We start from the raw sequence: 24,653 nt of genomic DNA, 5'->3' as shown, positions 1-24,653 counted from the left end.
TCCTGTTTTGCGTAAATTGTGCTAGTACTTCATAGTCGATTACGTCATTAATGATTGTTTCCAAATTTGAGTGGCGCAAGTTTGGATTGCGTACTGCATCGTCGATTACATAATTCATGAAAGTGTTTTCAATTGAAAATGGCGCATGTTCTGATTGCGTTACTCAATATATGATTGTACAAACGTCAAAACGGTGACATCAAAATGAGACATTCAATGTCAAAGGGTATAATTGGGGTCATCGTGTTTGATATAATGACTACATGTCATCCCTTCGATAGCTCAGTTGGTAGAGCGGAGGACTGTAGTGGTCATTTGCTGTTATCCTTAGGTCGCTGGTTCGAATCCGGCTCGAAGGACGTGTCCTGTTTTGCGTAAATTGTACTAGTACTTCATAGTCGATTACGTCATTAATGATTGTTTTCAAATTCGAGTGGCGCAAGTTTTGATTGCATACTGCATCGTCGATTATGTAATTCATGAAAGTGTTTTCAATTTAAAATGGCGCATGTTTTGATTGCGTTACTCAATATATGATTGCACAAACGTCAAAACGGTGACATCATAATGAGACATTCAATGTCAAAGGGCAGAATTGGACTCATCATGTTTGACATAATGACTACATGTCATCCCTTCGATAGCTCAGTTGGTAGAGCGGAGGACTGTAGTGGTCATTTGCTGTTATCCTTAGGTCGCTGGTTCGAATCCGGCTCGAAGGACGTGTCCTATTTTGCGTAAATTGTACTCGTACTTCATGGTCGATTACGTCATTAATGATTGTTTTCAAATTCGAGTGGCGCAAGTTTTGAATGCGTACGGCATCGTCGATTACGTAATTCATGAAAGTGTTTTCAATTGAAAATGGCGCATGTTCTGATTGCGTTACTCAATATATGATTGCACAAACGTCAAAACGGTGACATCAAAATGAGACATTCAATGTCAAAGGGTATAATTGGGGTCATCGTGTTTGATATAATGACTACATGTCATCCTTTCGATAGCTCAGTTGGTAGATCGGAGGACTGTAGTGGTCATTTGCTGTTATCCTTAGGTCGCTGGTTCGAATCCGGCTCGACGAACGTGTCCTGTTTTGCGTAAATTGTACTAGTAGTTCATGGTCGATTACGTCATTAATGATTGTTTTCAAATTCGAGTGGCGCAAGTTTTGATTGCGTACTGCATCGTCGATTACGTAATTCATGAAAGTGTTTTCAATTGAAAATGGTGCATGTTCTGATTGCGTTACTCAATATATGATTGCACAAACGTCAAAACGGTGACATCATAATGAGACATTAAATGTCAAAGGGCAGAATTGGACTCATCATGTTTGACATAATGACTACATGTCATCCCTTCGATAGCTCAGTTGGTAGAGCGGAGGACTGTAGTGGTTATTTTCTGTTATCCTTAGGTCGCTGGTTCGAATCCGGCTCGAAGGACGTGTCCTGTTTTGCGTAAATTGTACTAGCACTTCATAGTCGATTACGTCATTAATGATTGTTTTCAAATTCGAGTGGCGCAAGTTTTGATTGCGTACTGCATCGTCGATTACGTAATTCATGAAAGTGTTTTCAATTGAAAATGGCGCTTGTTCTGATTGCGTTACTCAATATATGATTGCACAAACGTCAAAACGGTGACATCATAATGAGACATTCAATGTCAAAGGGCAGAATTGGACTCATCATGTTTGACATAATGACTACATTCATCCCTTCGATAGCTCAGTTGGTAGAGCGGAGGACTGTAGTGGTCATTTGCTGTTATCCTTAGGTCGCTGGTTCGAATCCGGCTCGAAGGACGTGTCCTGTTTTGCGTAAATTGTACTAGTACTTCATAGTCGATTACGTCATTAATGATTGTTTTCAAATTCGAGTGGCGCAAGTTTTGATTGCATACTGCATCATCGATTATGTAATTCATGAAAGTGTTTTCAATTTAAAATGGCACATGTTTTGATTGCGTTACTCAATATATGATTGCACAAACGTCAAAACGGTGACATCATAATGAGACATTCAATGTCAAAGGGCAGAATTGGACTCATCATGTTTGGCATAATGACTACATGTCATCCCTTCGATAGCTCAGTTGGTAGAGCGGAGGACTGTAGTGGTCATTTGCTGTTATCCTTAGGTCGCTGGTTCGAATCCGGCTCGAAGAACGTGTCCTGTTTTGCGTAAATTGTACTAATACTGCATGGTCGGTTACGTCATTAATGAATTGTTTTCAAATTCAAGTGGCGCAAGTTTTGATTGCGTACTGCATCGTCGATTACGTAATTCATGAAAGTGTTTTCAATTTAAAATGGCGCATGTTCTGATTGCGTTACTCAATATATGATTGCACAAACGTCAAAACGGTGACATCAAAATGAGACATTCAATGTCAAAGGGTATAATTGGGGTCATCGTGTTTGATATAATGACTACATGTCATCCCTTCGATAGCTCAGTTGTTAGAGCGGAGGACTGTAGTGGTCATTTGCTGTTATCCTTAGGTCGCTGGTTCGAATCCGGCTTGAAGGACGTGTCCTGTTTTGCGTAAATTGTACTAGTACTTCATAGTCGATTACGTCATTAATGATTGTTTTCAAATTCGAGTGGCGCAAGTTTTGATTGCATACTGCATCGTCGATTATGTAATTCATGAAAGTGTTTTCAATTTAATATGGCGCATGTTTTGATTGCGTTACTCAATATATGATTGCACAAACGTCAAAACGGTGACATCATAATGAGACATTCAATGTCAAAGGGCAGAATTGGACTCATCATGTTTGACATAATGACTACATGTCATCCCTTCGATAGCTCAGTTGGTAGAGCGGAGGACTGTAGTGGTCATTTGCTGTTATCCTTAGGTCGCTGGTTCGAATCCGGCTCGAAGGACGTGTCCTGTTTTGCGTAAATTGTACTAGTACTTCATGGTCGATTACGTCATTAATGATTGTTTTCAAATTCGAGTGGCGCAAGTTTTGATTGCATACTGCATCGTCGATTATGTAATTCATGAAAGTGTTTTCAATTTAAAATGGCCATGTTCTGATTGCGTTACTCAATATATGATTGCACAAACGTCAAAACGGTGACATCAAAATGGGACATTCAATGTCAAAGGGTAGAATTGGGGTCATCATGTTCGATATAATGACTTCATGTCATCCCTTCGATAGCTCAGTTGGTAGAGCGGAGGACTGTAGTGGTCATTTGCTGTTATCCTTAGGTCGCTGATTTGAATCCGGCTCGAAGGACGTGTCCTGTTTTGCGTAAATTGTACTAATACTGCATGGTCGGTTACGTCATTAATGATTGTTTTCAAATTCAAGTGGCACAAGTTTTGATTGCTTACTGCATCGTCGATTTCGTAATTCATGAAAGAGTTTTCAATTGAAAATGGCGTATGTTCTGATTGCGTTACTCAATATATGATTGCACAAACGTCAAAACGGTGACATCATAATTAGACATTCAATGTCAAATGGCAGAATTGGACTCATCATGTTTGACATAATGACTACATGTCATCCCTTCGATAGCTCAGTTGGTAGAGCGGAGGACTGTAGTGGTCATTTGCTGTTATCCTTAGGTCGCTGGTTCGAATCCGGCTCGAAGGACGTGTCCTGTTTTGCGTACATAGTACTAGTACTTCATGGTCGATTGCGTCATTAATGATTGTTTTCAAATTCGAGTGGCACAAGTTTTGATTGCGTACTGCATCGTCGATTACGTAATTCATGAAAGTGTTTTCAATTGAAAATGGCGCATGTTCTGATTGCGTTACTCAATATATGATTGCACAAACGTCAAAACGGTGACATCATAATGAGACATTCAATGTCAAATGGCAGAATTGGGGTCATCATGTTTGACATAATGACTACATGTCATCCCTTCGATAGCTCAGTTGGAAGAGCGGAGGACTGTAGTGGTCATTTGTTGTTATCCTTAGGTCGCTGGTTCGAATCCGGCTCGACGAACGTGTCCTGTTTTGCGTAAATTGTACTAGTAGTTCATGGTCGATTACGTCATTAATGATTGTTTTCAAATTCGAGTGGCGCAAGTTTTGATTGCGTACTGCATCGTCGATTACGTAATTCATGAAAGTGTTTTCAATTGAAAATGGTGCATGTTCTGATTGCGTTACTCAATATATGATTGCACAAACGTCAAAACAGTGACATCATAATGAGACATTAAATGTCAAAGGGCAGAATTGGACTCATCATGTTTGACATAATGACTACATGTCATCCCTTCGATATCTCAGTTGGTAGAGCGGAGGACTGTAGTGGTTATTTGCTGTTATCCTTAGGTCGCTGTTTCGAATCCGGCTCGAAGGACGTGTCCTGTTTTGCGTAAATTGTACTAGTACTTCATAGTCGATTACGTCATTAATGATTGTTTTCAAATTCGAGTGGCGCAAGTTTTGATTGCGTACTGCATCGTCGATTACGTAATTCAAGAAAGTGTTTTCAATTGAAAATGGCGCATGTTCTGATTGCGTTACTCAATATATGATTGCACAAACGTCAAAACGGTGACATCATAATGAGACATTCAATGTCAAATGGTATAATTGGGGTCATCATGTTTGACATAATGACTACATGTCATCCCTTCGATATCTCAGTTGGTAGAGCGGAGGACTGTAGTGGTCATTTGCTGTTATCCTTAGGTCGCTGGTTCGAATCCGGCTCGACGAACGTGTCCTGTTTTGCGTAAATTGTACTAGTAGTTCATGGTCGATTACGTCATTAATGATTGTTTTCAAATTCGAGTGGCGCAAGTTTTGATTGCGTACTGCATCGTCGATTACGTAATTCATGAAAGTGTTTTCAATTGAAAATGGTGCATGTTCTGATTGCGTTACTCAATATATGATTGCACAAACGTCAAAACAGTGACATCATAATGAGACATTAAATGTCAAAGGGCAGAATTGGACTCATCATGTTTGACATAATGACTACATGTCATCCCTTCGATAGCTCAGTTGGTAGAGCGGAGGACTGTAGTGGTTATTTGCTGTTATCCTTAGGTCGCTGGTTCGAATCCGGCTCGAAGGACGTGTCCTGTTTTGCGTAAATTGTACTAGTACTTCATAGTCGATTACGTCATTAATGATTGTTTTCAAATTCGAGTGGCGCAAGTTTTGATTGCGTACTGCATCGTCGATTACGTAATTCAAGAAAGTGTTTTCAATTGAAAATGGCGCATGTTCTGATTGCGTTACTCAATATATGATTGCACAAACGTCAAAACGGTGACATCATAATGAGACATTCAATGTCAAATGGTATAATTGGGGTCATCGTGTTTGACATAATGACTACATGTTATCCCTTCGATAGCTCAGTTGGTAGAGCGGAGGACTGTAGTGGTCATTTGCTGTTATCCTTAGGTCGCTGGTTCGAATCCGGCTCGAAGGACGTGTCCTGTTTTGCGTAAATTGTACTAGTACTTCATAGTCGATTACGTCATTAATGATTGTTTTCAAATTCGAGTGGCGCAAGTTTTGATTGCAAACTGCATCGTCGATTATGTAATTCATGAAAGTGTTTTCAATTTAAAATGGCACATGTTTTGATTGCGTTACTCAATATATGATTGCACAAACGTCAAAACGGTGACATCATAATGAGACATTCAATGTCAAAGGGCAGAATTGGACTCATCATGTTTGGCATAATGACTACATGTCATCCCTTCGATAGCTCAGTTGGTAGAGCGGAGGACTGTAGTGGTCATTTGCTGTTATCCTTAGGTCGCTGGTTCGAATCCGGCTCGAAGAACGTGTCCTGTTTTGCGTAAATTGTACTAATACTGCATGGTCGGTTACGTCATTAATGAATTGTTTTCAAATTCAAGTGGCGCAAGTTTTGATTGCGTACTGCATCGTCGATTACGTAATTCATGAAAGTGTTTTCAATTTAAAATGGCGCATGTTCTGATTGCGTTACTCAATATATGATTGCACAAACGTCAAAACGGTGACATCAAAATGAGACATTCAATGTCAAAGGGTATAATTGGGGTCATCGTGTTTGATATAATGACTACATGTCATCCCTTCGATAGCTCAGTTGTTAGAGTGGAGGACTGTAGTGGTCATTTGCTGTTATCCTTAGGTCGCTGGTTCGAATCCGGCTCGAAGGACGTGTCCTATTTTGCGTAAATTGTACTAGTACTTCATAGTCGATTACGTCATTAATGATTGTTTTCAAATTCGAGTGGCGCAAGTTTTGATTGCATACTGCATCGTCGATTATGTAATTCATGAAAGTGTTTTCAATTTAATATGGCGCATGTTTTGATTGCGTTACTCAATATATGATTGCACAAACGTCAAAACGGTGACATCATAATGAGACATTCAATGTCAAAGGGCAGAATTGGACTCATCATGTTTGACATAATGACTACATGTCATCCCTTCGATAGCTCAGTTGGTAGAGCGGAGGACTGTAGTGGTCATTTGCTGTTATCCTTAGGTCGCTGGTTCGAATCCGGCTCGAAGGACGTGTCCTGTTTTGCGTAAATTGTACTAGTACTTCATGGTCGATTACGTCATTAATGATTGTTTTCAAATTCGAGTGGCGCAAGTTTTGAATGCGTACGGCATCGTCGATTACGTAATTCATGAAAGTGTTTTCAATTTAAAATGGCCATGTTCTGATTGCGTTACTCAATATATGATTGCACAAACGTCAAAACGGTGACATCAAAATGGGACATTCAATGTCAAAGGGTAGAATTGGGGTCATCATGTTCGATATAATGACTTCTTGTCATCCCTTCGATAGCTCAGTTGGTAGAGCGGAGAACTGTAGTGGTCATTTGCTGTTATCCTTAGGTCGCTGGTTCGAATCCGGCTCGAAGGACGTGTCCTGTTTTGCGTAAATTGTACTAGTACTTCATAGTCGATTACGTCATTAATGATTGTTTTCAAATTCGAGTGGCGCAAGTTTTGATTGCATACTGCATCGTCGATTACGTAATTCATGAAAGTGTTTTCAATTGAAAATGGCGCATGTTCTGATTGCGTTACTCAATATATGATTGCACAAACGTCAAAACGGTGACATCATAATGAGACATTCAATGTCAAATGGCAGAATTGGGGTCATCATGTTTGACATAATGACTACATGTCATCCCTTCGATAGCTCAGTTGGAAGAGCGGAGGACTGTAGTGGTCATTTGTTGTTATCCTTAGGTCGCTGGTTCGAATCCGGCTCGACGAACGTGCCCTGTTTTGCGTAAATTGTACTAGTAGTTCATGGTCGATTACGTCATTAATGATTGTTTTCAAATTCGAGTGGCGCAAGTTTTGATTGCGTACTGCATCGTCGATTACGTAATTCATGAAAGTGTTTTCAATTGAAAATGGTGCATGTTCTGATTGCGTTACTCAATATATGATTGCACAAACGTCAAAACAGTGACATCATAATGAGACATTAAATGTCAAAGGGCAGAATTGGACTCATCATGTTTGACATAATGACTACATGTCATCCCTTCGATAGCTCAGTTGGTAGAGCGGAGGACTGTAGTGGTTATTTGCTGTTATCCTTAGGTCGCTGGTTCGAATCCGGCTCGAAGGACGTGTCCTGTTTTGCGTAAATTGTACTAGTACTTCATAGTCGATTACGTCATTAATGATTGTTTTCAAATTCGAGTGGCGCAAGTTTTGATTGCGTACTGCATCGTCGATTACGTAATTCAAGAAAGTGTTTTCAATTGAAAATGGCGCATGTTCTGATTGCGTTACTCAATATATGATTGCACAAACGTCAAAACGGTGACATCATAATGAGACATTCAATGTCAAATGGTATAATTGGGGTCATCGTGTTTGATATAATGACTACTTGTCATCCCTTCGATAGCTCAGTTGGTAGAGCGGAGGACTGTAGAGGTCATTTGCTGTTATCCTTAGGTCGCTGGTTCGAATCCGGCTCGAAGAACGTGGCCTGTTTTGCGTAAATTGTACTAGTACTTCATGGTCGATTACGTCATTAATGATTGTTTTCAAATTCGAGTGGCGCAAGTTTTGAATGCGTACGGCATCGTCGATTACGTAATTCATGAAAGTGTTTTCAATTGAAAATGGCGCATGTTCTGATTGCGTTACTCAATATATGATTGCACAAACGTCAAAACGGTGACATCAAAATGAGACATTCAATGTCAAAGGGTATAATTGGGGTCATCGTGTTTGATATAATGACTACATGTCATCCCTTCGATAGCTCAGTTGGTAGAGCGGAGGACTGTAGTGGTCATTTGCTGTTATCCTTAGGTCGCTGGTTCGAATCCGGCTCGACGAACGTGTCCTGTTTTGCGTAAATTGTACTAGTAGTTCATGGTCGATTACGTCATTAATGATTGTTTTCAAATTCGAGTGGCGCAAGTTTTGATTGCGTACTGCATCGTCGATTACGTAATTCATGAAAGTGTTTTCAATTGCAAATGGTGCATGTTCTGATTGCGTTACTCAATATATGATTGCACAAACGTCAAAACGGTGACATCATAATGAGACATTAAATGTCAAAGGGCTGAATTGGACTCATCATGTTTGACATAATGACTACATGTCATCCCTTCGATAGCTCAGTTGGTAGAGCGGAGGACTGTAGTGGTTATTTTCTGTCGACCTTAGGTCGCTGGTTCGAATCCGGCTCGAAGGACGTGTCCTGTTTTGCGTAAATTGTACTAGTACTTCATAGTCGATTACGTCATTAATGATTGTTTTCAAATTCGAGTGGCGCAAGTTTTGATTGCGTACTGCATCGTCGATTACGTAATTCATGAAAGTGTTTTCAATTGAAAATGGCGCATGTTCTGATTGCGTTACTCAATATATGATTGCACAAACGTCAAAACGGTGACATCATAATGAGACATTCAATGTCAAAGGGCAGAATTGGACTCATCATGTTTGACATAATGACTACATGTCATCCCTTCGATAGCACAGTTGGTAGAGCGGAGGACTGTAGTGGTCATTTGCTGTTATCCTTAGGTCGCTGGTTCGAATCCGGCTCGAAGGACGTGTCCTGTTGTGCGTAAATTGTACTAGTACTTCATAGTCGATTACGTCATTAATGATTGTTTTCAAATTCGAGTGGCGCAAGTTTTGATTGCATACTGCATCGTCGATTATGTAATTCATGAAAGTGTTTTCAATTTAAAATGGGACATGTTTTGATTGCGTTACTCAATATATGATTGCACAAACGTCAAAACGGTGACATCATAATGAGACATTCAATGTCAAAGGGCAGAATTGGACTCATCATGTTTGGCATAATGACTACATGTCATCCCTTCGATAGCTCAGTTGGTAGAGCGGAGGACTGTAGTGGTCATTTGCTGTTATCCTTAGGTCGCTGGTTCGAATTCGGCTCGAAGGACGTGTCCTGTTTTGCGTAAATTGTACTAGTAGTTCATGGTCGATTACGTCATTAATGATGGGCGAGTTATTGCGACGTCACGGCGTAAAATATCATTTTTACGCCGATGACACACAGATTTATTTATCGGTTTCTGAAGATGATCAAATTCGCGCCCGGGTGATACTTCAGACATGTATTCAAGACGTTAGCGATTGGATGTCTTGTAATTTCCTACTTTTGAATGTGTCGAAAACTGAATTTGTGTGCATGTCGTCTCGGAGATTCTCACAAGACTCGTGTCCTTTGTCTAGTATCGCAATTGGTGAAGAATTGGTTAGTGCTTCGTCAAGTGCTAGAAACTTAGGTGTCTTGTTTGATTCGCAGCTATCTATGGAAACACACATTTCTACTATTTGTAGATCTGGATATTCCCATCTAAGAAATATTAATCGTATTCGTAAATCATTATCCCAATCTGATACTGAAAAGTTGGTACATGCATTCATATCTTCTCGCTTAGACAGCTGTAATTCATTATTGTCTGGTCTCCCTGTAACTAAGATAAAACCTCTTATTCGTGTACAAAATGCAGCAGCCCGCCTTGTCACTCGTGCTCGAAAATATGACCACATTACAGACATTTTTATTAAACTTCATTGGTTACCAGTTGTACAAAGAATCAATTTCAAATTACTTTTACTAGTGTATAAATCTTTGTATGGTTTTGCCCCAAATTATCTATGTGAATTAATCGAATTTTATGTACCTAGTCGTAGTTTAAGATCTGAATCAAAGTTTCTTATTAAAACTCGTCAGGTGTGTAGTAAAAAGTCCAAGGTGTTATACAAAGACCGTGCTTTTGAAAATTTAGGTCCTAAACTTTTTAATGAATTACCTCTGTCTGTTCGTTCTAGTCCTTCAGTAGACATTTTTAAATCCAGACTGAAAACGCACTTATTTAAATGTGCTTTTAATATTTGACTGATTGTTTATTGTATCAGCGCCTTTGATCTTCATATGTTGGAATTGTTGCGCTTAATTAAATAAAGTTATTATTATTATTATTATTATGGTTTTCAAATTCGAGTGGCGCAAGTTTTGATTGCGTACTGCATCGTCGATTACGTAATTCATGAAAGTGTTTTCAATTGAAAATGGCGCATGTTCTGATTGCGTTACTCAATATATGATTGCACAAACGTCAAAACGGTGACATCATAATGTGACATTCAATGTCAAAGGGCAGAATTGGACTCATCATGTTTGACATAATGACTACATGTCATCCCTTCGATAGCTCAGTTGGTAGAGCGGAGTACTGTAGTGGTCATTTGCTGTTATCCTTAGGTCGCTGGTTCGAATCCGGCTCGAAGGACGTGTCCTGTTTTGCGTAAATTGTACTAGTACTTCATAGTCGATTACGTCATTAATGATTGTTTTCAAATTCGAGTGGCGCAAGTTTTGATTGCATACTGCATCGTCGATTATGTAATTCATGAAAGTGTTTTCAATTTAAAATGGCGCATGTTTTGATTGCGTTACTCAATATATGATTGCACAAACGTCAAAACGGTGACATCATAATGAGACATTCAATGTCAAAGGGTATAATTGGGGTCATCGTGTTTGATATAATGACTACATGTCATCCCTTCGATAGCTCAGTTGGTAGAGCGGAGGACTGTAGTGGTCATTTGCTGTTATCATTAGGTCGCTGGTTCGAATCCGGCTCGAAGAACGTGTCCTGTTTTGCGTAAATTGTACTAATACTGCGTGGTCGGTTACGACATTAATGAATTGTTTTCAAATTCAAGTGACGCATGTTTTGATTGCGTACTGCATCGTCGATTACGTAATTCATGAAAGTGTTTTCAATTGACAATGGCGCATGTTCTGATTGCGTTACTCAATATATGATTGCACAAACGTCAAAACGGTGACATCATAATGAGACATTCAATGTCAAAGGGCAGAATTGGACTCATCATGTTTGCCATAATGACTACATGTCATCCCTTCGATAGCTCAGTTGGTAGAGCGGAGGACTGTAGTTGCCCTTTGCTGTTATCCTTAGGTCGCTGGTTCGAATCCGGCTCGAAGGACGTGTCCTGTTTTGCGTAAATTGTACTAGTACTTCATAGTCGATTACGTCATTAATGATTGTTTTCAAATTCGAGTGGCGCAAGTTTTGATTGCATACTGCTTCGTCGATTATGTAATTCATGAAAGTGTTTTCAATTTAAAATGGCGCATGTTCTGATTGCGTTACTCAATATATGATTGCACAAACGTCAAAACGGTGACATCATAATGAGACATTCAATGTCAAAGGGCAGAATTGGACTCATCATGTTTGACATAATAACTACATGTCATCCATTCGATAGCTCAGTTGGTAGAGCGGAGGTCTGTAGTGGTCATTTGCTGTTATCCTTAGGTCGCTGGTTCGAATCCGGCTCGAAGAACGTGTCCTGTTTAGCGTAAATTGTACTAATACTGCATGGTCGGTTACGTCATTAATGAATTGTTTTCAAATTCAAGTGGCGCAAGTTTTGATTGCGTACTGCATCGTCGATTACGTTATTCATGAAAGTGTTTTCAATTGACAATGGCGCATTTTCTCATTGCGTTACTCAATATATGATTGCACAAACGTCAAAACGGTGACATCATAATGGGAAATTCAATGTCAAAGGGTATAATTGGGGTCATCGTGTTTGATATAATGACTACATGTCATCCCTTCGATAGCTCAGTTGGTAGAGCGGAGGACTGTAGTGGTCATTTGCTGTTATCCTTAGGTCGCTGGTTCAAATCCGGCTCGAAGGACGTGTCCTGTTTTGCGTAAATTGTACTAGTAGTTCATGGTCGATTACGTCATTAATGATTGTTTTCAAATTCGAGTGGCGCAAGTTTTGATTGCGTACTGCATCGTCGATTACGTAATTCATGAAAGTGTTTTCAATTGAAAATGGCGCATGTTCTGATTGCGTTACTCAATATATGATTGCACAAACGTCAAAACGGTGACATCATAATGAGACATTCAATGTCAAAGGGTATAATTGGGGTCATCGTGTTTGATATAATGACTACATGTCATCCCTTCGATAGCTCAGTTGGTAGAGCGGAGGACTGTAGTGGTCATTTGCTGTTATCCTTAGGTCGCTGGTTCAAATCCGGCTCGAAGGACGTGTCCTGTTTTGCGTAAATTGTACTAGTAGTTCATGGTCGATTACGTCATTAATGATTGTTTTCAAATTCGAGTGGCGCAAGTTTTGATTGCGTACTGCATCGTCGATTACGTAATTCATGAAAGTGTTTTCAATTGAAAATGGCGCATGTTCTGATTGCGTTACTCAATATATGATTGCACAAACGTCAAAACGGTGACATCATAATGTGACATTAAATGTCAAAGGGCAGAATTGGACTCATCATGTTTGACATAATGACTACATGTCATCCCTTAGATAGCTCAGTTGGTAGAGCGGAGGACTGTGGTGGTCATTTGCTGTTATCCTTAGGTCGCTGGTTCGAATCCGGCTCGAAGGACGTGTCCTGTTTTGCGTAAATTGTACTAGTACTTCATAGTCGATTACGTCATTAATGATTGTTTTCAAATTCGAGTGCGCAAGTTTTGATTGCGTACTGCATCGTCGATTACGTAATTCATGAAAGTGTTTTCAATTGAAAATGGCGCATGTTCTGATTGCGTTACTCAATATATGATTGCACAAACGTCAAAACGGTGACATCATAATGAGACATTCAATGTCAAAGGGCAGAATTGGACTCATCATGTTTGACATAATAACTATATGTCATCCATTCGATAGCTTAGTTGGTAGAGCGGAGGTCTGTAGTGGTCATTTGCTGTTATCCTTAGGTCGCTGGTTCGAATCCGGCTCGAAGAACGTGTCCTGTTTTGCGTAAATTGTACTAATACATGCAGGTCGGTTACGTCATTAATGAATTGTTTTCAAATTCAAGTGGCGCAAGTTTTGATTGCGTACTTCATCGTCGATTATGTAATTCATGAAAGTATTTTCAATTTAAAATGGCACATGTTCTGATTGCGTTACTCAATATATGATTGCACAAACGTCAAAACGGTGACATCATAATGAGACATTCAATGTCAAAGGGCAGAATTGGGGTCATCGTGTTTGATATAATGACTACATGTCATCCCTTCGATAGCTCAGTTGGTAGAGCGGAGGACTGTAGTGGTTATTTGCTGTTATCCTTAGGTCGCTGCGAATCCGGCTCGAAGGACGTGTCCTGTTTTGCGTAAATTGTACTAGTACTTCATAGTCGATTACGTCATTAATGATTGTTTTCAAATTCGAGTGGCGCAAGTTTTGATTGCGTACTGCATCGTCGATTACGTAATTCATTAAAGTGTTTTCAATTGAAAATGGCGCATGTTCTGATTGCGTTACTCAATATATGATTGCACAAACGTCAAAACGGTGACATCATAATGAGACATTCAATGTCAAAGGGCAGAATTGGACTCATCATGTTTGACATAATGACTACATGTCATCCCTTCGATAGCTCAGTTGGTAGAGCGGAGGACTGTAGTGGTCATTTGCTGTTATCCTTAGGTCGCTGGTTCGAATCCGGCTCGAAGGACGTGTCCTGTTTTGCGTAAATTGTACTAGTACTTCATAGTCGATTACGTCATTAATGATTGTTTTCAAATTCGAGTGGCGCAAGTTTTGATTGCATACTGCATCGTCGATTATGTAATTCATGAAAGTGTTTTCAATTTAAAATGGCGCATGTTTTGATTGCGTTACTCAATATATGATTGCACAAACGTCAAAACGGTGACATCATAATGAGACATTCAATGTCAAAGGTTATAATTGGGGTCATCGTGTTTGATATAATGACTACATGTCATCCCTTCGATAGCTCAGTTGGTAGAGCGGAGGACTGTAGTGGTCATTTGCTGTTATCCTTAGGTCGCTGGTTCAAATCCGGCTCGAAGGACGTGTCCTGTTTTGCGTAAATTGTACTAGTAGTTCATGGTCGATTACGTCATTAATGATTGTTTTCAAATTCGAGTGGCGCAAGTTTTGATTGCGTACTGCATCGTCGATTACGTAATTCATGAAAGTGTTTTCAATTGAAAATGGCGCATGTTCTGATTGCGTTACTCAATATATGATTGCACAAACGTCAAAACGGTGACATCATAATGAGACATTCAATGTCAAAGGGCAGAATTGGACTCATCATGTTTGACATAATGACTACATGTCATCCCTTCGATAGCTCAGTTGGTAGAGCGGAGGACTGTAGTGGTCATTTGCTGTTATCCTTAGGTCGCTGGTTCGAATCCGGCTCGAAGGACGTGTCCTGTTTTGCGTAAATTGTACTAGTACTTCATGGTCGATTACGTCATTAATGATTGTTTTCAAATTCGAGTTGCGCAAGTTTTGAATGCGTACTGCATCGTCGATTACGTAATTCATGAAAGTGTTTTCAATTTAAAATGGCCATGTTCTGATTGCGTTACTCAATATATGATTGCACAAACGTCAAAACGGTGACATCAAAATGAGACATTCAATGTCAAAGGGTATAATTGGGGTCATCATGTTTGACATAATGACTACATGTCATCCCTTCGATAGCTCAGTTGGTAGAGCGGAGGACTGTAGTGGTCATTTGCTGTTATCCTTAGGTCGCTGGTTCAAATCCGGCTCGAAGGACGTGTCCTGTTTTGCGTAAATTGTACTAGTAGTTCATGGTCGATTACGTCATTAATGATTGTTTTCAAATTCGAGTGGCGCAAGTTTTGATTGCGTACTGCATCGTCGATTACGTAATTCATGAAAGTGTTTTCAATTTAAAATGGCCATGTTCTGATTGCGTTACTCAATATATGATTGCACAAACGTCAAAACGGTGACATCAAAATGAGACATTCAATGTCAAAGGGTATAATTGGGGTCATCATGTTTGACATAATGACTACATGTCATCCCTTCGATAGCTCAGTTGGTAGAGCGGAGGACTGTAGTGGTCATTTGCTGTTATCCTTAGGTCGCTGGTTCAAATCCGGCTCGAAGGACGTGTCCTGTTTTGCGTAAATTGTACTAGTAGTTCATGGTCGATTACGTCATTAATGATTGTTTTCAAATTCGAGTGGCGCAAGTTTTGATTGCGTACTGCATCGTCGATTATGTAATTCATGAAAGTGTTTTCAATTGAAAATGGCGCATGTTCTGATTGCGTTACTCAATATATGATTGCACAAACGTCAAAACGGTGACATCATAATGAGACATTCAATGTCAAAGGGTATAATTGGGGTCATCGTGTTTGATATAATGACTACATGTCATCCCTTCGATAGCTCAGTTGGTAGAGCGGAGGACTGTAGTGGTCATTTGCTGTTATCCTTAGGTCGCTGGTTCAAATCCGGCTCGAAGGACGTGTCCTGTTTTGCGTAAATTGTACTAGTACTTCATGGTCGATTACGTCATTAATGATTGTTTTCAAATTCGAGTTGCGCAAGTTTTGAATGCGTACTGCATCGTCGATTACGTAATTCATGAAAGTGTTTTCAATTTAAAATGGCCATGTTCTGATTGCGTTACTCAATATATGATTGCACAAACGTCAAAACGGTGACATCAAAATGAGACATTCAATGTCAAAGGGTATAATTGGGGTCATCATGTTTGACATAATGACTACATGTCATCCCTTCGATAGCTCAGTTGGTAGAGCGGAGGACTGTAGTGGTCATTTGCTGTTATCATTAGGTCGCTGGTTCGAATCCGGCTCGAAGAACGTGTCCTGTTTTGCGTAAATTGTACTAATACTGCGTGGTCGGTTACGACATTAATGAATTGTTTTCAAATTCAAGTGACGCATGTTTTGATTGCGTACTGCATCGTCGATTACGTAATTCATGAAAGTGTTTTCAATTGACAATGGCGCATGTTCTGATTGCGTTACTCAATATATGATTGCACAAACGTCAAAACGGTGACATCATAATGAGACATTCAATGTCAAAGGGCAGAATTGGACTCATCATGTTTGACATAATGACTACATGTCATCCCTTCGATAGCTCAGTTGGTAGAGCGGAGGACTGTAGTGGTCATTTGCTGTTATCCTTAGGTCGCTGGTTCGAATCCGGCTCGAAGGACGTGTCCTGTTTTGCGTAAATTGTACTAGTACTTCATAGTCGATTACGTCATTAATGATTGTTTTCAAATTCGAGTGGCGCAAGTTTTGATTGCATACTGCTTCGTCGATTATGTAATTCATGAAAGTGTTTTCAATTTAAAATGGCGCATGTTCTGATTGCGTTACTCAATATATGATTGCACAAACGTCAAAACGGTGACATCATAATGAGACGTTCAATGTCAAAGGGCAGAATTGGACTCATCATGTTTGACATAATAACTATATGTCATCCATTCGATAGCTCAGTTGGTAGAGCGGAGGTCTGTAGTGGTCATTTGCTGTTATCCTTAGGTCGCTGGTTCGAATCCGGCTCGAAGAACGTGTCCTGTTTAGCGTAAATTGTACTAATACTGCATGGTCGGTTACGTCATTAATGAATTGTTTTCAAATTCAAGTGGCGCAAGTTTTGATTGCGTACTGCATCGTCGATTACGTTATTCATGAAAGTGTTTTCAATTGACAATGGCGCATTTTCTCATTGCGTTACTCAATATATGATTGCACAAACGTCAAAACGGTGACATCATAATGGGAAATTCAATGTCAAAGGGTATAATTGGGGTCTTCGTGTTTGATATAATGACTACATGTCATCCCTTCGATTGCTCAGTTGGTAGAGCGGAGGACTGTAGTGGTCATTTGCTGTTATCCTTAGGTCGCTGGTTCAAATCCGGCTCGAAGGACGTGTCCTGTTTTGCGTAAATTGTACTAGTAGTTCATGGTCGATTACGTCATTAATGATTGTTTTCAAATTCGAGTGGCGCAAGTTTTGATTGCGTACTGCATCGTCGATTACGTAATTCATGAAAGTGTTTTCAATTGAAAATGGCGCATGTTCTGATTGCGTTACTCAATATATGATTGCACAAACGTCAAAACGGTGACATCATAATGAGACATTCAATGTCAAAGGGCAGAATTGGACTCATCATGTTTGACATAATGACTACATATCATCCCTTCGATAGCTCAGTTGGTAGAGCGGAGGACTGTAGTGGTCATTTGCTGTTATCCTTAGGTCGCTGGTTCGAATCCGGCTCGAAGGACGTGTCCTGTTTTGCGTAAATTGTACTAGTACTTCATAGTCGATTACGTCATTAATGATTGTTTTCAAATTCGAGTGGCGCAAGTTTTGATTGCATACTGCATCGTCGATTATGTAATTCATGAAAGTGTTTTCAATTTAAAATGGCGCATGTTTTGATTGCGTTACTCAATATATGATTGCACAAACGTCAAAACGGTGACATCATAATGAGACATTCAATGTCAAAGGGTATAATTGGGGTCATCGTGTTTGATATAATGACTACATGTCATCCCTTCGATAGCTCAGTTGGTAGAGCGGAGGACTGTAGTGGTCATTTGCTGTTATCCTTAGGTCGCTGGTTCGAAATCCGGCTCGAAGGACGTGTCCTGTTTTGCGTAAATTGTACTAGTAGTTCATGGTCGATTACGTCATTAATGATTGTTTTCAAATTCGAGTGGCGCAAGTTTTGATTGCGTACTGCATCGTCGATTACGTAATTCATGAAAGTGTTTTCAATTTAAAATGGCCATGTTCTGATTGCGTTACTCAATATATGATTGCACAAACGTCAAAACGGTGACATCAAAATGAGACATTCAATGTCAAAGGGTATAATTGGGGTCATCATGTTTGATATAATGACTACATGTCATCCCTTCGATAGCTCAGTTGGTAGAGCGGAGGACTGTAGTGGTCATTTGCTGTTATCATTAGGTCGCTGGTTCGAATCCGGCTCGAAGAACGTGTCCTGTTTTGCGTAAATTGTACTAATACTGCGTGGTCGGTTACGACATTAATGAATTGTTTTCAAATTCAAGTGACGCATGTTTTGATTGCGTACTGCATCGTCGATTACGTAATTCATGAAAGTGTTTTCAATTGACAATGGCGCATGTTCTGATTGCGTTACTCAATATATGATTGCACAAACGTCAAAACGGTGACATCATAATGAGACATTCAATGTCAAAGGGCAGAATTGGACTCATCATGTTTGACATAATGACTACATGTCATCCCTTCGATAGCTCAGTTGGTAGAGCGGAGGACTGTAGTGGTCATTTGCTGTTATCCTTAGGTCGCTGGTTCGAATCCGGCTCGAAGGACGTGTCCTGTTTTGCGTAAATTGTACTAGTACTTCATAGTCGATTACGTCATTAATGATTGTTTTCAAATTCGAGTGGCGCAAGTTTTGATTGCATACTGCTTCGTCGATTATGTAATTCATGAAAGTGTTTTCAATTTAAAATGGCGCATGTTCTGATTGCGTTACTCAATATATGATTGCACAAACGTCAAAACGGTGACATCATAATGAGACATTCAATGTCAAAGGGCAGAATTGGACTCATCATGTTTGACATAAAAACTATATGTCATCCATTCGATAGCTCAGTTGGTAGAGCGGAGGTCTGTAGTGGTCATTTGCTGTTATCCTTAGGTCGCTGGTTCGAATCCGGCTCGAAGAACGTGTCCTGTTTAGCGTAAATTGTACTAATACTGCAAGGTCGGTTACGTCATTAATGAATTGTTTTCAAATTCAAGTGGCGCAAGTTTTGATTGCGTACTGCATCGTCGATTACGTTATTCATGAAAGTGTTTTCAATTGACAATGGCGCATTTTCTCATTGCGTTACTCAATATATGATTGCACAAACGTCAAAACGGTGACATCATAATGGGAAATTCAATGTCAAAGGGTATAATTGGGGTCATCGTGTTTGATATAATGACTACATGTCATCCCTTCGATAGCTCAGTTGGTAGAGCGGAGGACTGTAGTGGTCATTTGCTGTTATCCTTAGGTCGCTTGTTCAAATCCGGCTCGAAGGACGTGTCCTGTTTTGCGTAAATTGTACTAGTAGTTCATGGTCGATTACGTCATTAATGATTGTTTTCAAATTCGAGTGGCGCAAGTTTTGATTGCGTACTGCATCGTCGATTACGTAATTCATGAAAGTGTTTTCAATTGAAAATGGCGCATGTTCTGATTGCGTTACTCAATATATGATTGCACAAACGTCAAAACGGTGACATCATAATGAGACATTAAATGTCAAAAGGCAGAATTGGACTCATCATGTTTGACATAATGACTACATGTCATCCCTTCGATAGCTCAGTTGGTAGAGCGGAGGACTGCAGTGGTCATTTGCTGTTATCCTTAGGTCGCTGGTTCTAATCCGGCTCGAAGGATGTGTCCTGTTTTGCGTAAATTGTACTAGTACTTCATGGTCGATTACGTCATTAATGATTGTTTTCAAATTCGAGTTGCGCAAGTTTTGAATGCGTACTGCATCGTCGATTACGTAATTCATGAAAGTGTTTTCAATTTAAAATGGCGCATGTTCTGATTGCGTTACTCAATATATGATTGCACAAACGTCAAAACGGTGACATCATAATGAGACATTCAATGTCAAAGGGCAGAATTGGACTCATCATGTTTGACATAATGACTACATGTCATCCCTTCGATAGCTCAGTTGGTAGAGCGGAGGACTGTAGTGGTCATTTGCTGTTATCATTAGGTCGCTGGTTCGAATCCGGCTCGAAGAACGTGTCCTGTTTTGCGTAAATTGTACTAATACTGCGTGGTCGGTTACGACATTAATGAATTGTTTTCAAATTCAAGTGACGCATGTTTTGATTGCGTACTGCATCGTCGATTACGTAATTCATGAAAGTGTTTTCAATTGACAATGGCGCATGTTCTGATTGCGTTACTCAATATATGATTGCACAAACGTCAAAACGGTGACGTCATAATGAGACATTCAATGTCAAAGGGCAGAATTGGACTCATCATGTTTGACATAATGACTACATGTCATCCCTTCGATAGCTCAGTTGGTAGAGCGGAGGACTGTAGTGGTCATTTGCTGTTATCCTTAGGTCGCTGGTTCGAATCCGGCTCGAAGGACGTGTCCTGTTTTGCGTAAATTGTACTAGTACTTCATAGTCGATTACGTCATTAATGATTGTTTTCAAATTCGAGTGGCGCAAGTTTTGATTGCATACTGCTTCGTCGATTATGTAATTCATGAAAGTGTTTTCAATTTAAAATGGCGCATGTTCTGATTGCGTTACTCAATATATGATTGCACAAACGTCAAAACGGTGACATCATAATGAGACATTCAATGTCAAAGGGCAGAATTGGACTCATCATGTTTGACATAATAACTATATGTCATCCATTCGATAGCTCAGTTGGTAGAGCGGAGGTCTGTAGTGGTCATTTGCTGTTATCCTTAGGTCGCTGGTTCGAATCCGGCTCGAAGAACGTGTCCTGTTTAGCGTAAATTGTACTAATACTGCATGGTCGGTTACGTCATTAATGAATTGTTTTCAAATTCGAGTGGCGCAAGTTTTGATTGCGTACTGCATCGTCGATTACGTTATTCATGAAAGTGTTTTCAATTGACAATGGCGCATTTTCTCATTGCGTTACTCAATATATGATTGCACAAACGTCAAAACGGTGACATCATAATGGGAAATTCAATGTCAAAGGGTATAATTGGGGTCATCGTGTTTGATATAATGACTACATGTCATCCCTTCGATAGCTCAGTTGGTAGAGCGGAGGACTGTAGTGGTCATTTGCTGTTATCCTTAGGTCGCTGGTTCAAATCCGGCTCGAAGGACGTGTCCTGTTTTGCGTAAATTGTACTAGTAGTTCATGGTCGATTACGTCATTAATGATTGTTTTCAAATTCGAGTGGCGCAAGTTTTGATTGCGTACTGCATCGTCGATTACGTAATTCATGAAAGTGTTTTCAATTGAAAATGGCGCATGTTCTGATTGCGTTACTCAATATATGATTGCACAAACGTCAAAACGGTGACATCATAATGAGACATTAAATGTCAAATGGCAGAATTGGACTCATCATGTTTGACATAATGACTACATGTCATCCCTTCGATAGCTCAGTTGGCAGAGCGGAGGACTGTAGTGGTCATTTGCTGTTATCCTTAGGTCGCTGGTTCTAATCCGGCTCGAAGGAAGTGTCCTGTTTTGCGTAAATTGTACTAGTACTTCATGGTCGATTACGTCATTAATGATTGTTTTCAAATTCGAGTTGCGCAAGTTTTGAATGCGTACTGCATCGTCGATTACGTTATTCATGAAAGTGTTTTCAATTGACAATGGCGCATTTTCTCATTGCGTTACTCAATATATGATTGCACAAACGTCAAAACGGTGACATCATAATGGGAAATTCAATGTCAAAGGGTATAATTGGGGTCATCGTGTTTGATATAATGACTACATGTCATCCCTTCGATAGCTCAGTTGGTAGAGCGGAGGACTGTAGTGGTCATTTGCTGTTATCCTTAGGTCGCTGGTTCAAATCCGGCTCGAAGGACGTGTCCTGTTTTGCGTAAATTGTACTAGTAGTTCATGGTCGATTACGTCATTAATGATTGTTTTCAAATTCGAGTGGCGCAAGTTTTGATTGCGTACTGCATCGTCGATTACGTAATTCATGAAAGTGTTTTCAATTGAAAATGGCGCATGTTCTGATTGCGTTACTCAATATATGATTGCACAAACGTCAAAACGGTGACATCATAATGAGACATTAAATGTCAAATGGCAGAATTGGACTCATCATGTTTGACATAATGACTACATGTCATCCCTTCGATAGCTCAGTTGGCAGAGCGGAGGACTGTAGTGGTCATTTGCTGTTATCCTTAGGTCGCTGGTTCTAATCCGGCTCGAAGGAAGTGTCCTGTTTTGCGTAAATTGTACTAGTACTTCATGGTCGATTACGTCATTAATGATTGTTTTCAAATTCGAGTTGCGCAAGTTTTGAATGCGTACTGCATCGTCGATTACGTAATTCATGAAAGTGTTTTCAATTTAAAATGGCGCATGTTCTGATTGCGTTACTCAATATATGATTGCACAAACGTCAAAACGGTGACATCAAAATGAGACATTCAATGTCAAAGGGTATAATTGGGGTCATCGTGTTTGATATAATAACTACATGTCATCCCTTCGATAGCTCAGTTGGTAGAGTGGAGGACTGTAGTGGTTATTTGCTGTTATCCTTAGGTCGCTGGTTCGAATCCGGCTCGAAGGACGTGTCCTGTTTTGCGTAAATTGTACTAGTACTTCATAGTCGATTACGTCATTAATGATTGTTTTCAAATTCGAGTGGCGCAAGTTTTGATTGCGTACTGCATCGTCGATTACGTAATTCATGAAAGTGTTTTCAATTGACAATGGCGCATGTTCTGATTGCGTTACTCAATATATGATTGCACAAACGTCAAAACGGTGACATCATAATGAGACATTCAATGTCAAAGGGCAGAATTGGACTCATCATGTTTGACATAATGACTACATGTCATCCCTTCGATAGCACAGTTGGTAGAGCGGAGGACTGTAGTGGTCATTTGCTGTTATCCTTAGGTCGCTGGTTCGAATCCGGCTCGAAGGACGAGTCCTGTTTTGCGTAAATTGTACTAGTACTTCATAGTCGATTACGTCATTAATGATTGTTTTCAAATTCGAGTGGCGCAAGTTTTGATTGCATACTGCGTCGTCGATTATGTAATTCATGAAAGTGTTTTCAATTTAAAATGGCGCATGTTCTGATTGCGTTACTCAATATATGATTGCACAAACGTCAAAACGGTGACATCATAATGAGACATTCAATGTCAAAGGGCAGAATTGGACTCATCATGTTTGACATAATGACTACATGTCATCCATTCGATAGCTCAGTTGGTAGAACGGAGGTCTGTAGTGGTCATTTGCTGTTATCCTTAGGTCGCTGGTTCGAATCCGGCTCGAAGAACGTGTCCTGTTTTGCGTAAATTGTACTAATACATGCAGGTCGGTTACGTCATTAATGAATTGTTTTCAAATTCAAGTGGCGCAAGTTTTGATTGCGTACTGCATCGTCGATTATGTAATTCATGAAAGTGTTTTCAATTTAAAATGGCGCATGTTCTGATTGCGTTACTCAATATATGATTGCACAAACGTCAAAACGGTGACATCATAATGAGACATTCAATGTCAAAGGGCAGAATTGGGGACATCGTGTTTGATATAATGACTACATGTCATCCCTTCGATAGCTCAGTTGGTAGAGCGGAGGACTGTAGTGGTTATTTGCTGTTATCCTTAGGTCGCTGCGAATCCGGCTCGAAGGAGTGTCCTGTTTTGCGTAAATTGTACTAGTACTTCATGGTCGATTACGTCATTAATGATTGTTTTCAAATTCGAGTTGCGCAAGTTTTGATTGCTTACTGCATCGTCGATTACGTAATTCATGAAAGTGTTTTCAATATAAAATGGCCATGTTCTGATTGCGTTACTCAATATATGATTGCACAAACGTCAAAACGGTGACATCATAATGAGACATTCAATGTCAAAGAGCAGAATTGGACTCATCATGTTTGACATAATGACTACATGTCATCCCTTCGATAGCTCAGTTGGTAGAGCGGAGGACTGTAGTGGTCATTTGCTGTTATCCTTAGGTCGCTGGTTCGAATCCGGCTCGAAGGACGTGTCCAGTTTTGCGTAAATTGTACTAGTACTTCATGGTCGTTTACGTCATTAATGATTGTTTTCAAATTCGAGTTGCGCAAGTTTTGATTGCTTACTGCATCGTCGATTACGTAATTCATGAAAGTGTTTTCAATTGACAATGGCGCATGTTCTGATTGCGTTACTCAATATATGATTGCACAAACGTCAAAACGGTGACATCATAATGAGACATTCAATGTCAAAGGGTATAATTGGGGTCATCGTGTTTGATATAATGACTACATGTCATCCCTTCGATAGCTCAGTTGGTAGAGCGGAGGACTGTAGTGGTCATTTGCTGTTATCCTTAGGTCGCTGGTTCAAATCCGGCTCGAAGGACGTGTCCTGTTTTGCGTAAATTGTACTAGTAGTTCATGGTCGATTACGTCATTAATGATTGTTTTCAAATT

At 39.9% G+C, this 24,653-nt stretch overlaps 1 protein-coding gene and 40 non-coding genes across 41 annotated transcripts in view; all 41 read left to right on the top strand.

Annotated features, from left to right (window-relative positions):
* LOC102801971 (xaa-Pro aminopeptidase 1-like) overlaps window positions 1-24,653 on the top strand; it is a 183,737-nt gene that overhangs the window by 49,223 nt on the left and 109,861 nt on the right. The gene's annotated exons all lie outside the window — the stretch shown is intronic.
* Window positions 272-359, top strand: TRNAY-GUA (transfer RNA tyrosine (anticodon GUA)). Its single transcript is given in 2 exon segments — window positions 272-308; window positions 324-359. It is a non-coding gene; the product is annotated as a tRNA-Tyr (tRNA).
* TRNAY-GUA (transfer RNA tyrosine (anticodon GUA)) lies at window positions 635-722 on the top strand. Its single transcript is given in 2 exon segments — window positions 635-671; window positions 687-722. It is a non-coding gene; the product is annotated as a tRNA-Tyr (tRNA).
* On the top strand, window positions 1,361-1,448 carry TRNAY-GUA (transfer RNA tyrosine (anticodon GUA)). The gene is given in 2 exon segments: window positions 1,361-1,397; window positions 1,413-1,448. It is a non-coding gene; the product is annotated as a tRNA-Tyr (tRNA).
* On the top strand, window positions 1,723-1,810 carry TRNAY-GUA (transfer RNA tyrosine (anticodon GUA)). Its single transcript is given in 2 exon segments — window positions 1,723-1,759; window positions 1,775-1,810. It is a non-coding gene; the product is annotated as a tRNA-Tyr (tRNA).
* TRNAY-GUA (transfer RNA tyrosine (anticodon GUA)) lies at window positions 2,086-2,173 on the top strand. Its single transcript is given in 2 exon segments — window positions 2,086-2,122; window positions 2,138-2,173. It is a non-coding gene; the product is annotated as a tRNA-Tyr (tRNA).
* TRNAY-GUA (transfer RNA tyrosine (anticodon GUA)) lies at window positions 2,450-2,537 on the top strand. Its single transcript is given in 2 exon segments — window positions 2,450-2,486; window positions 2,502-2,537. It is a non-coding gene; the product is annotated as a tRNA-Tyr (tRNA).
* TRNAY-GUA (transfer RNA tyrosine (anticodon GUA)) lies at window positions 2,813-2,900 on the top strand. Its single transcript is given in 2 exon segments — window positions 2,813-2,849; window positions 2,865-2,900. It is a non-coding gene; the product is annotated as a tRNA-Tyr (tRNA).
* On the top strand, window positions 3,538-3,625 carry TRNAY-GUA (transfer RNA tyrosine (anticodon GUA)). The gene is given in 2 exon segments: window positions 3,538-3,574; window positions 3,590-3,625. It is a non-coding gene; the product is annotated as a tRNA-Tyr (tRNA).
* TRNAY-GUA (transfer RNA tyrosine (anticodon GUA)) lies at window positions 4,990-5,077 on the top strand. The gene is given in 2 exon segments: window positions 4,990-5,026; window positions 5,042-5,077. It is a non-coding gene; the product is annotated as a tRNA-Tyr (tRNA).
* Window positions 5,353-5,440, top strand: TRNAY-GUA (transfer RNA tyrosine (anticodon GUA)). The gene is given in 2 exon segments: window positions 5,353-5,389; window positions 5,405-5,440. It is a non-coding gene; the product is annotated as a tRNA-Tyr (tRNA).
* TRNAY-GUA (transfer RNA tyrosine (anticodon GUA)) lies at window positions 5,716-5,803 on the top strand. The gene is given in 2 exon segments: window positions 5,716-5,752; window positions 5,768-5,803. It is a non-coding gene; the product is annotated as a tRNA-Tyr (tRNA).
* Window positions 6,443-6,530, top strand: TRNAY-GUA (transfer RNA tyrosine (anticodon GUA)). Its single transcript is given in 2 exon segments — window positions 6,443-6,479; window positions 6,495-6,530. It is a non-coding gene; the product is annotated as a tRNA-Tyr (tRNA).
* On the top strand, window positions 6,805-6,892 carry TRNAY-GUA (transfer RNA tyrosine (anticodon GUA)). Its single transcript is given in 2 exon segments — window positions 6,805-6,841; window positions 6,857-6,892. It is a non-coding gene; the product is annotated as a tRNA-Tyr (tRNA).
* TRNAY-GUA (transfer RNA tyrosine (anticodon GUA)) lies at window positions 7,531-7,618 on the top strand. The gene is given in 2 exon segments: window positions 7,531-7,567; window positions 7,583-7,618. It is a non-coding gene; the product is annotated as a tRNA-Tyr (tRNA).
* TRNAY-GUA (transfer RNA tyrosine (anticodon GUA)) lies at window positions 7,894-7,981 on the top strand. The gene is given in 2 exon segments: window positions 7,894-7,930; window positions 7,946-7,981. It is a non-coding gene; the product is annotated as a tRNA-Tyr (tRNA).
* On the top strand, window positions 8,983-9,070 carry TRNAY-GUA (transfer RNA tyrosine (anticodon GUA)). Its single transcript is given in 2 exon segments — window positions 8,983-9,019; window positions 9,035-9,070. It is a non-coding gene; the product is annotated as a tRNA-Tyr (tRNA).
* TRNAY-GUA (transfer RNA tyrosine (anticodon GUA)) lies at window positions 9,346-9,433 on the top strand. Its single transcript is given in 2 exon segments — window positions 9,346-9,382; window positions 9,398-9,433. It is a non-coding gene; the product is annotated as a tRNA-Tyr (tRNA).
* On the top strand, window positions 11,430-11,517 carry TRNAY-GUA (transfer RNA tyrosine (anticodon GUA)). The gene is given in 2 exon segments: window positions 11,430-11,466; window positions 11,482-11,517. It is a non-coding gene; the product is annotated as a tRNA-Tyr (tRNA).
* TRNAY-GUA (transfer RNA tyrosine (anticodon GUA)) lies at window positions 12,157-12,244 on the top strand. The gene is given in 2 exon segments: window positions 12,157-12,193; window positions 12,209-12,244. It is a non-coding gene; the product is annotated as a tRNA-Tyr (tRNA).
* On the top strand, window positions 12,520-12,607 carry TRNAY-GUA (transfer RNA tyrosine (anticodon GUA)). The gene is given in 2 exon segments: window positions 12,520-12,556; window positions 12,572-12,607. It is a non-coding gene; the product is annotated as a tRNA-Tyr (tRNA).
* Window positions 12,883-12,970, top strand: TRNAH-GUG (transfer RNA histidin (anticodon GUG)). The gene is given in 2 exon segments: window positions 12,883-12,919; window positions 12,935-12,970. It is a non-coding gene; the product is annotated as a tRNA-His (tRNA).
* TRNAY-GUA (transfer RNA tyrosine (anticodon GUA)) lies at window positions 13,969-14,056 on the top strand. Its single transcript is given in 2 exon segments — window positions 13,969-14,005; window positions 14,021-14,056. It is a non-coding gene; the product is annotated as a tRNA-Tyr (tRNA).
* TRNAY-GUA (transfer RNA tyrosine (anticodon GUA)) lies at window positions 14,332-14,419 on the top strand. Its single transcript is given in 2 exon segments — window positions 14,332-14,368; window positions 14,384-14,419. It is a non-coding gene; the product is annotated as a tRNA-Tyr (tRNA).
* Window positions 14,695-14,782, top strand: TRNAY-GUA (transfer RNA tyrosine (anticodon GUA)). The gene is given in 2 exon segments: window positions 14,695-14,731; window positions 14,747-14,782. It is a non-coding gene; the product is annotated as a tRNA-Tyr (tRNA).
* TRNAY-GUA (transfer RNA tyrosine (anticodon GUA)) lies at window positions 15,057-15,144 on the top strand. Its single transcript is given in 2 exon segments — window positions 15,057-15,093; window positions 15,109-15,144. It is a non-coding gene; the product is annotated as a tRNA-Tyr (tRNA).
* Window positions 15,419-15,506, top strand: TRNAY-GUA (transfer RNA tyrosine (anticodon GUA)). The gene is given in 2 exon segments: window positions 15,419-15,455; window positions 15,471-15,506. It is a non-coding gene; the product is annotated as a tRNA-Tyr (tRNA).
* Window positions 15,782-15,869, top strand: TRNAY-GUA (transfer RNA tyrosine (anticodon GUA)). The gene is given in 2 exon segments: window positions 15,782-15,818; window positions 15,834-15,869. It is a non-coding gene; the product is annotated as a tRNA-Tyr (tRNA).
* Window positions 16,508-16,595, top strand: TRNAY-GUA (transfer RNA tyrosine (anticodon GUA)). Its single transcript is given in 2 exon segments — window positions 16,508-16,544; window positions 16,560-16,595. It is a non-coding gene; the product is annotated as a tRNA-Tyr (tRNA).
* Window positions 17,235-17,322, top strand: TRNAY-GUA (transfer RNA tyrosine (anticodon GUA)). Its single transcript is given in 2 exon segments — window positions 17,235-17,271; window positions 17,287-17,322. It is a non-coding gene; the product is annotated as a tRNA-Tyr (tRNA).
* TRNAY-GUA (transfer RNA tyrosine (anticodon GUA)) lies at window positions 17,598-17,685 on the top strand. The gene is given in 2 exon segments: window positions 17,598-17,634; window positions 17,650-17,685. It is a non-coding gene; the product is annotated as a tRNA-Tyr (tRNA).
* Window positions 17,961-18,049, top strand: TRNAY-GUA (transfer RNA tyrosine (anticodon GUA)). The gene is given in 2 exon segments: window positions 17,961-17,997; window positions 18,013-18,049. It is a non-coding gene; the product is annotated as a tRNA-Tyr (tRNA).
* Window positions 18,688-18,775, top strand: TRNAY-GUA (transfer RNA tyrosine (anticodon GUA)). The gene is given in 2 exon segments: window positions 18,688-18,724; window positions 18,740-18,775. It is a non-coding gene; the product is annotated as a tRNA-Tyr (tRNA).
* TRNAC-GCA (transfer RNA cysteine (anticodon GCA)) lies at window positions 19,778-19,865 on the top strand. Its single transcript is given in 2 exon segments — window positions 19,778-19,814; window positions 19,830-19,865. It is a non-coding gene; the product is annotated as a tRNA-Cys (tRNA).
* TRNAY-GUA (transfer RNA tyrosine (anticodon GUA)) lies at window positions 20,505-20,592 on the top strand. Its single transcript is given in 2 exon segments — window positions 20,505-20,541; window positions 20,557-20,592. It is a non-coding gene; the product is annotated as a tRNA-Tyr (tRNA).
* On the top strand, window positions 21,232-21,319 carry TRNAY-GUA (transfer RNA tyrosine (anticodon GUA)). Its single transcript is given in 2 exon segments — window positions 21,232-21,268; window positions 21,284-21,319. It is a non-coding gene; the product is annotated as a tRNA-Tyr (tRNA).
* Window positions 21,958-22,045, top strand: TRNAY-GUA (transfer RNA tyrosine (anticodon GUA)). Its single transcript is given in 2 exon segments — window positions 21,958-21,994; window positions 22,010-22,045. It is a non-coding gene; the product is annotated as a tRNA-Tyr (tRNA).
* On the top strand, window positions 22,684-22,771 carry TRNAY-GUA (transfer RNA tyrosine (anticodon GUA)). The gene is given in 2 exon segments: window positions 22,684-22,720; window positions 22,736-22,771. It is a non-coding gene; the product is annotated as a tRNA-Tyr (tRNA).
* Window positions 23,047-23,134, top strand: TRNAY-GUA (transfer RNA tyrosine (anticodon GUA)). Its single transcript is given in 2 exon segments — window positions 23,047-23,083; window positions 23,099-23,134. It is a non-coding gene; the product is annotated as a tRNA-Tyr (tRNA).
* On the top strand, window positions 24,132-24,219 carry TRNAY-GUA (transfer RNA tyrosine (anticodon GUA)). The gene is given in 2 exon segments: window positions 24,132-24,168; window positions 24,184-24,219. It is a non-coding gene; the product is annotated as a tRNA-Tyr (tRNA).
* TRNAY-GUA (transfer RNA tyrosine (anticodon GUA)) lies at window positions 24,495-24,582 on the top strand. The gene is given in 2 exon segments: window positions 24,495-24,531; window positions 24,547-24,582. It is a non-coding gene; the product is annotated as a tRNA-Tyr (tRNA).

The sequence above is a fragment of the Saccoglossus kowalevskii genome, chromosome 11, assembly GCF_978046115.1.
Source record: "Saccoglossus kowalevskii chromosome 11, keSacKowa6.1, whole genome shotgun sequence".
NCBI classification, from domain to species: domain Eukaryota; kingdom Metazoa; phylum Hemichordata; class Enteropneusta; family Harrimaniidae; genus Saccoglossus; species Saccoglossus kowalevskii.
Note: the sequence above shows the minus strand (reverse complement) of the source record. Positions and strands in the feature narration are given on the sequence as shown.